Source organism: Triticum urartu, chromosome 7, assembly GCF_003073215.2.
Source record: "Triticum urartu cultivar G1812 chromosome 7, Tu2.1, whole genome shotgun sequence".
Taxonomy (NCBI): Eukaryota; Viridiplantae; Streptophyta; class Magnoliopsida; order Poales; family Poaceae; genus Triticum; species Triticum urartu.
The window spans coordinates 426236570-426242955 of NC_053028.1; the positions used below are offsets into that span (position 1 = coordinate 426236570).

A 6386-nucleotide genomic window follows, 5' to 3' on the forward strand; every position below is an offset into this window, starting at 1 on the left:
CACACTAGATTCAAGAGGTGCAATTTTTAGTGGCTTCACCATTGAAGCTTTTGGTGCAGTAGCAGGCTTTGAAGCCTTTGCCTTCTTGGTGGGCTTCGAGGGCTCTGGGCTGTAGTCTGTTCCCCTTCCTCAGCAACATCTTCAATGTTGGCTCTCTACGCAGCACAGTGTGCCAGAAATGAGGCAAAGTCGTCAAATAGTCCAATGAGATTTGGTTCAGCCTCACGACTGCCATCATGCCTTGGCGCAGCTGGGCCTGGGTTGAAGTCAATCCCAAAGTCCTTTTTGTTCTGGATAGCTGAAGCTTTAGCAAACTGAGAGTTGGCTTCAAACACATCATCTTCACGACACCATAGAAGACTGGATGTGTCGACATTCTAAGGCATTGGCCCTCTGACCATGCAAGGAAAGAAGCCTCTCTGTATGGCTTCAGCTTTGGTCTTAGGGTGAAGCTTGCGATACAAAATGTCAGCCCAAGGTGGCCTCACGACATTCTTGTCAGCATATTCAGGAGTCACAAAATGGTACAGAAACCACTGCTCTGCCCAGTATCTGTGAATCCATTGAACGTGAGATTTTTGCTCCCCATAGCTTTCTTCAGGATCAAGCTTGTATAAATTGTAAAGATCTAGAGGTAGGTCCGGCGCTGTCTGCCACCTTCCTTTGCAGATTTGCCACTTGCCATTGGCTTCACAAAAGTGATAGCTTCGCTTTGCTGGTCAGACAAGAACTGGCTTTAGGAGATGCAATGTGATGTTGTAAGAATTCTGCAAATGAATGTAGACTATGAGAACCAAGAGACTCGCCTACGGACATGTACATGTGACAGCATTAGAGATGTGAGTGAAGTAGGAGGGGTCATATGCATTCTCGGAGGATTTTGAAGATAAATTCAGTTTGAATACATTGACTTCATAGTGCAAAGACACTCACTTATAAAGATAAGTTGGTTCTAGATTTGTACGAATCCACAAATAGGTACAAGTGAGGAATCAAACTAGTTGTGAAGCATAAGCAAAAGTACTTGCAAATAATGAGATGCAGAGAAGGGAAGATCTAGATTTGGAAGTAGTAAAACAACTTTCTGAAGATTTCAAAAGTTCATCGGATCGAATAAACGGTAAAAAGTAAGCTTTATTTACTGCTCGAGAACAGATGACGAACTGCTAGACATGGTGAGACAGAGGCCGAGTAGTTCGATCTCTCGCGCCCTAACTTGGCGGCGGAAGACAGCTACGGCGGCGACGGGATGAAGAAGCCCGCGACTGGCGTGAAGATAACGTCGGAGAAGTCGCGACAGTGAAGCGCTTCGTCTCAGGCGACGACAAGAGCTGGCGACAGCGCTAGGGTTTTGTGTGAGACGGCGAGGAGAGTAAGGAAATAATGACTGCGGCGGCTGAGTATTTATAAGGAGGGAGTTGGTGCGGTGAAACTACTCAGCTACCCCTAGTGTTACACATCTGGGCGACGCATGGCACGCATGAAAACGGTTTAAAAATTGTGCCACGACCCCACATACACTTGGTATGACAGGTGGTCGTTCCGCCTTCTCCGAATTCCGGCATAAAGGATAGGATATTAGATGTGTTTAAAAGTTTGTCTCTTAATCTTCGACTGACAAGGACACAGTGAAGACAATCGACATGTGGCATCAGAATGAATATGAAGATTTGAAGAGAGTAGGAGAGATATGCACAGATGGGGTTGGGGTCCAATCACATTCACTTAGTGCAGAAAATAGCAACTTGAAGACATAGCTATAAGTGAATGTTGTAGAGGACAGAACACACACACACACATATATATATGGTCGCGCTATTCGTCACCCTGGGTGAGGAACCCTAGCCATGAACCAGCGTGCATCAAACCATAAGGAAAACTGCTTGTGTGGTAAGATTACGTTCTTGGTCCTGTGCCACCACGGGACAAGGTCACGAAGGGACCATGGGAGGTGAGGTAAGATTGTTTGCGTGCGAGGTAAGATTGTTTGCGTGCGAAGTAAGATTACTGCCTAGAGAATCCATCCGAAACGCTAAAAAAGCCCAGGAGGACAAGAGAGATTGCGCCATAAAGTTATTGCATGATTTCTTTGGATAAGGCTGCATGTTCACCGTGTTTAGATGAGGAAAAAAAAGAGAAGAAAATCAGCATTAGGAGGCAATCTGAATTTTTAATATGACAAGGCTGCATTAACAAATTGTAGGTATTTTTGAATGTGAAATATATGTTCTGCTATTCATTATGACTCTAGTAGTCCAAAAGATATTGGAACGTCATTACCTCTAAAATCATTGTTCTGACATTATTTCGTATTATACCTGTTTGCTGGCCAGAACGTTTATTAATTGTTGGAATCCTTTTTATTTCTTCAGCACATTTTTAATTTTGAACTCTCAATTTGAACATCCAGCTGAAACAAAACCTTATCTCAAAAACATATTGCCCAAATAATCACAAAATTTGCATGACCAGTACTAGACACGTTTGTGAATTACTGGAATTTTCACGGGTATTTGTAGTTAATTATAATTTTGAACTCAAAACATGAACATAAAGGTGAAAAAGCTATTATCTGTAAAGCCGTATAGGAATAATCCAAAATTTTCACTGATAACTAACAGGAACATTTATGGCTATGTGGAACGAATTTTTGGATGAGATTAAAGTCAATCCTGACAAGTTTTTGGTCTGAACTTCATATCACAAAATGGGGGAATGCATGATGTGCTGTTGTAAAGGTATAACACATAAGACTGACGCCGTTCTCATTGCTAATATACATCCATTTGATAGTAAAAATAAGCGTCCAAGCAGACATACACAAGTACTCCCTCTGTAAACTAATATAAGAGCATTTAGATTACTAAAGTAGTGATCTAAACGCTCTTATATTTGTTTACGGAGGGAGTACATTACAACGACCAGGCACAAGAGAGAGCATTTTGGGTTTTTAACATATGAGCAGCTATGTAATTTTAATGGCCTGAATTTCTCCAATGAATCAGGTAAAGGCTTGCATTAATTCAAATCATGGAACAAGATATAGGAGAGAACTTTATCACTGTACTGATTAGCCTTTGTCTGCAGAACATTAATTTGGATTAGAACATCACATTAAAAAGGGACTGAAAAATAAAGGTTCTACAGACTGTAATATGTGAATCTGAATGAAGTAGTGAACCAAAGTGAACAGAAACTAGTAGAATTATGTAATATGGTCAAAATGAGAAAATTGTCAAAGAACAAATGGAACCTTAAACTTGTGATATCTCCTCCTAAAGAGGTAAACATAAATCTCTAAGATTATGAGCTTCAAAGCTTGACAAGATAATTTACATCCATGATGAAATTTGTACTGAACATTTTTTTTGAAGGAACATAACAAATAATACCGTACATGCTAATTTTTAGATGGGAGTTTCAATCAGTTATCAAGGGGACACAAGGCGACAGTCCATATTAGAACATGCTAGTAATAACAAAAAATCAACCATAGCAAAGAAGCCACAAGTCAATAAAGATTCAGACTTATGGGCAGATAACTAAACTTCTTTAATAAATATAACCATATTGGGCAGATAAATAGACATATACTCCTACAAATTTATGGGGAGGGGGCGACACTGGAGAGCTCTATCGGCGAAGACCTGGTTACTGACCATCTTGCAGGGAGGAGATGCAAAGCACATGAATAAGCAAGCCAACGGTCAACGAAACCTGACACTGAGGACCACTAGCGATGTTGCACGACTAGTTGGCCTACTGCGAATCGATGACCACCCACCAATGGAAAAAATGGAGTGTTCCTAAGAAAATGCAGTTACAGAGTGTTAAATACAAGAATACAACCACAAGTAAGCATATAATGTAAAATGTAGATAACCTTTTTGGACAAAAGGTTCGATCCCTACTTTAACAAAAGCGATAGTTTGCTGGGTACCAGCTCTTACAGGAACTCCGGAACAGAACATAACAAGTGCAACCCAGGATGCAAAACTCCTCATGCAGCAAAACACATCTAATAACCAAGGAACGACGACACACGGCAAGTAACATCCATCAAATAGAAAAATAGTCACAGAATGAGCCCAAGGAAAAAAATAGGAAACATAGCATCATGAATCCCACTGATTGCAATGATCTTCGGTATGGTTCTGAGATTGAAGGAATGACTGGAATGTCTCCTGATAACTCGAGCAATTCTGTTGGGTAGAACCATTTATTTTCATATGACCATATGTAAAATCAGTAGTTGAGCAATTAGGTGCGTCTGTAAAAACTACTTGGCATAGTAAAAGAAGGCAACACAAATGAACTAAGGAGATTGTTCTTTAGTTGCAGCAGGAACTTCAGGAAAAAGATGTGCAAATTAGCACAATCGGATCAGAGATTGCATCTCAGAAAAGGGAAGCTGAATCTTATGCAAAACAATTTTCTGTTGAGCTGGAAGGTGCAAGAATGGAAGTACGCAATTTGGAGAAACATGTTGAGATATTGTTTAATCAGAGAAAGCTTGCAGAATAAAAATAAATAAGCTTACAGATTTGAAGACAGTGTCAAGCGAGCAACATGGAAGAATAAAGGAGTTGACTGATGAACTCAGCATAAAAGACCAAGGTGGACTGATGCATCTTTCTTTAAACTGAATTTTCTTTGGTAGCTTCTGTTTTATGTTTGTTAGCTTTTGTAGATTTAAAGAAATAAATGCCTGCATACTCTCGGCAACGACTCCCAACATCCATCATGGCTTTCCAAAAAAAATCACCTCCAAGGTTACTACAAGAAGCATTATCGTGAAATTAAGGATGTAAACTGAACATTGAGAAGGAGACTGATGCTAGATGGATCTTTTCATACGCAGACATGCTTAGCTTTGGCTGGACTAGTGAGGTAATAAGCATCCTAATGCAGAGCTAACCTTATTGGACATCATAAACTATATGGCAGATATATATGCAACATAAGATTCCAAAATCAGTAATTGTACAAAGATGAAACAAACAACAAGATAATCAATCATGGCATACCTATCAATATATCACTGTTAAGAGTCTTCTTTGAGCACATTGTCAGTAGCAGTTCCCATTCAGGCATTAAAACAAACACCTCGTGGGCAAGAAATGAGGCAGCACAGAATGAGATCCAAAGGGAATTACGGAGGACACCTAAGCAGTGAAATTTTTGGAGGCAATCATCAGATCAATAAAGATGCTATATAGCAGGAGGAAAGGGGCTAGCAGAAAAAGGTGACATGGTGTAAGAGGAAGAGCTAGCAGCCGCATGCAAGGACAAGAAGGGCAGCGTGCTCGCTGTGTCATGTGCAAGGGAGGAGCACGAACTTAAATACCGGTGGCGGCGCAGGATGCTCGTCCTTCTGCAGTCCGTGGCGACCGTGGTCGAACCAACGCCGCCGTGGCCACCACTAGCAGTGCGGTCGCGACCACCACTTGCAGCGCCGCCGCGACCACCACCTGTTGCGCTGCCCCGACATCGAGGCCACACGCCTGCTCAAAATGCTACGCGTCTGAATCCATTCTCGCCGATCTAACCCGCTGAGCATCATGCCGCCGACCACCAAGCCAGGTGTCGCCCGCCATTCACCGTCAAAACTGCCGCTCAACACTCACGAGCTGCTGAGGAACTGGGGAGTGGGGACACCGGGTCGTGGCCTCGTGGGCTACCATGAAACGGTTTGTAGCTTTCGGTGGGGTGGGTAGCGGACTGGCGGTGGTCTCTGGCCCGGGTGGGACCGAGGGAGTCTGGCTCGCTGGATGGATCGGGGTGAAGAATTATTTATTCTTCACCCTAGGTTCTTAATAGATTTTCTATATATATATATAGACACACACATCTCGGCTATTCTGTTTCGTGAATATTATTTTGTTACCTTATTTGAACTGATGAATTCGAGCGGTTAAACTGATGCTTTCATTTTCTGTTGAAAATCGACTTCTTTAGTTAAATTTTTTTGCAATTTTTTTGTCGAAACGGGCGTGTAATATATCGTTGGAAAGCTCTTGACATCTACATTACAATCATATAATTTTTTTTGCAAAAAAATTATGGTTTAAGAACAGTTTTGAAAAAAAACCGTTTTTTCAAACTGAAAACGTGAATCATATTTTACACTTAATGTTCAAACAGTTTGTCGGAATTGAGCAAATAAGATGGCGTTGGAAAGCTGATGAAAAGCTTCTTCCATATATCTAATGTTTTTTCAAATTCTATATGATTTAAAAGTAATTTGGAAAACAGTCAAATTCTGGGTGAAACGTACTTTTGCAAAATAATTCAAACGTTTTTCCAGATTGACGCAAATGATACGGAGTTGGAAAGCTATGGAAAATGCGCAACTTTTTCATATAGAAATGTTTTTCTAATTCCTA

At 41.0% G+C, this 6386-nt stretch overlaps 1 long non-coding RNA gene across 4 annotated transcripts; it reads right to left on the reverse strand.

The window, feature by feature from the left end:
* Positions 1 to 2472: 2472 nt before the first annotated feature.
* On the reverse strand, positions 2473 to 5751 carry LOC125524777. 4 transcript variants are annotated; one of them, XR_007290952.1, is made up of 3 exons: positions 5028 to 5733; positions 3660 to 3806; positions 2473 to 3081 (listed from the first exon to the last, which is right to left on the reverse strand). It is a non-coding gene; the product is annotated as an uncharacterized LOC125524777 (long non-coding RNA). The 4 variants fall into 4 exon arrangements; XR_007290950.1 differs by lacking the exon at positions 2473 to 3081 and having other exon boundaries at positions 3529 to 3806; positions 5028 to 5165; positions 5340 to 5731; XR_007290951.1 differs by lacking the exon at positions 2473 to 3081 and having other exon boundaries at positions 3529 to 3806; positions 5028 to 5165; positions 5348 to 5729.
* Positions 5752 to 6386: the final 635 nt, after the last annotated feature.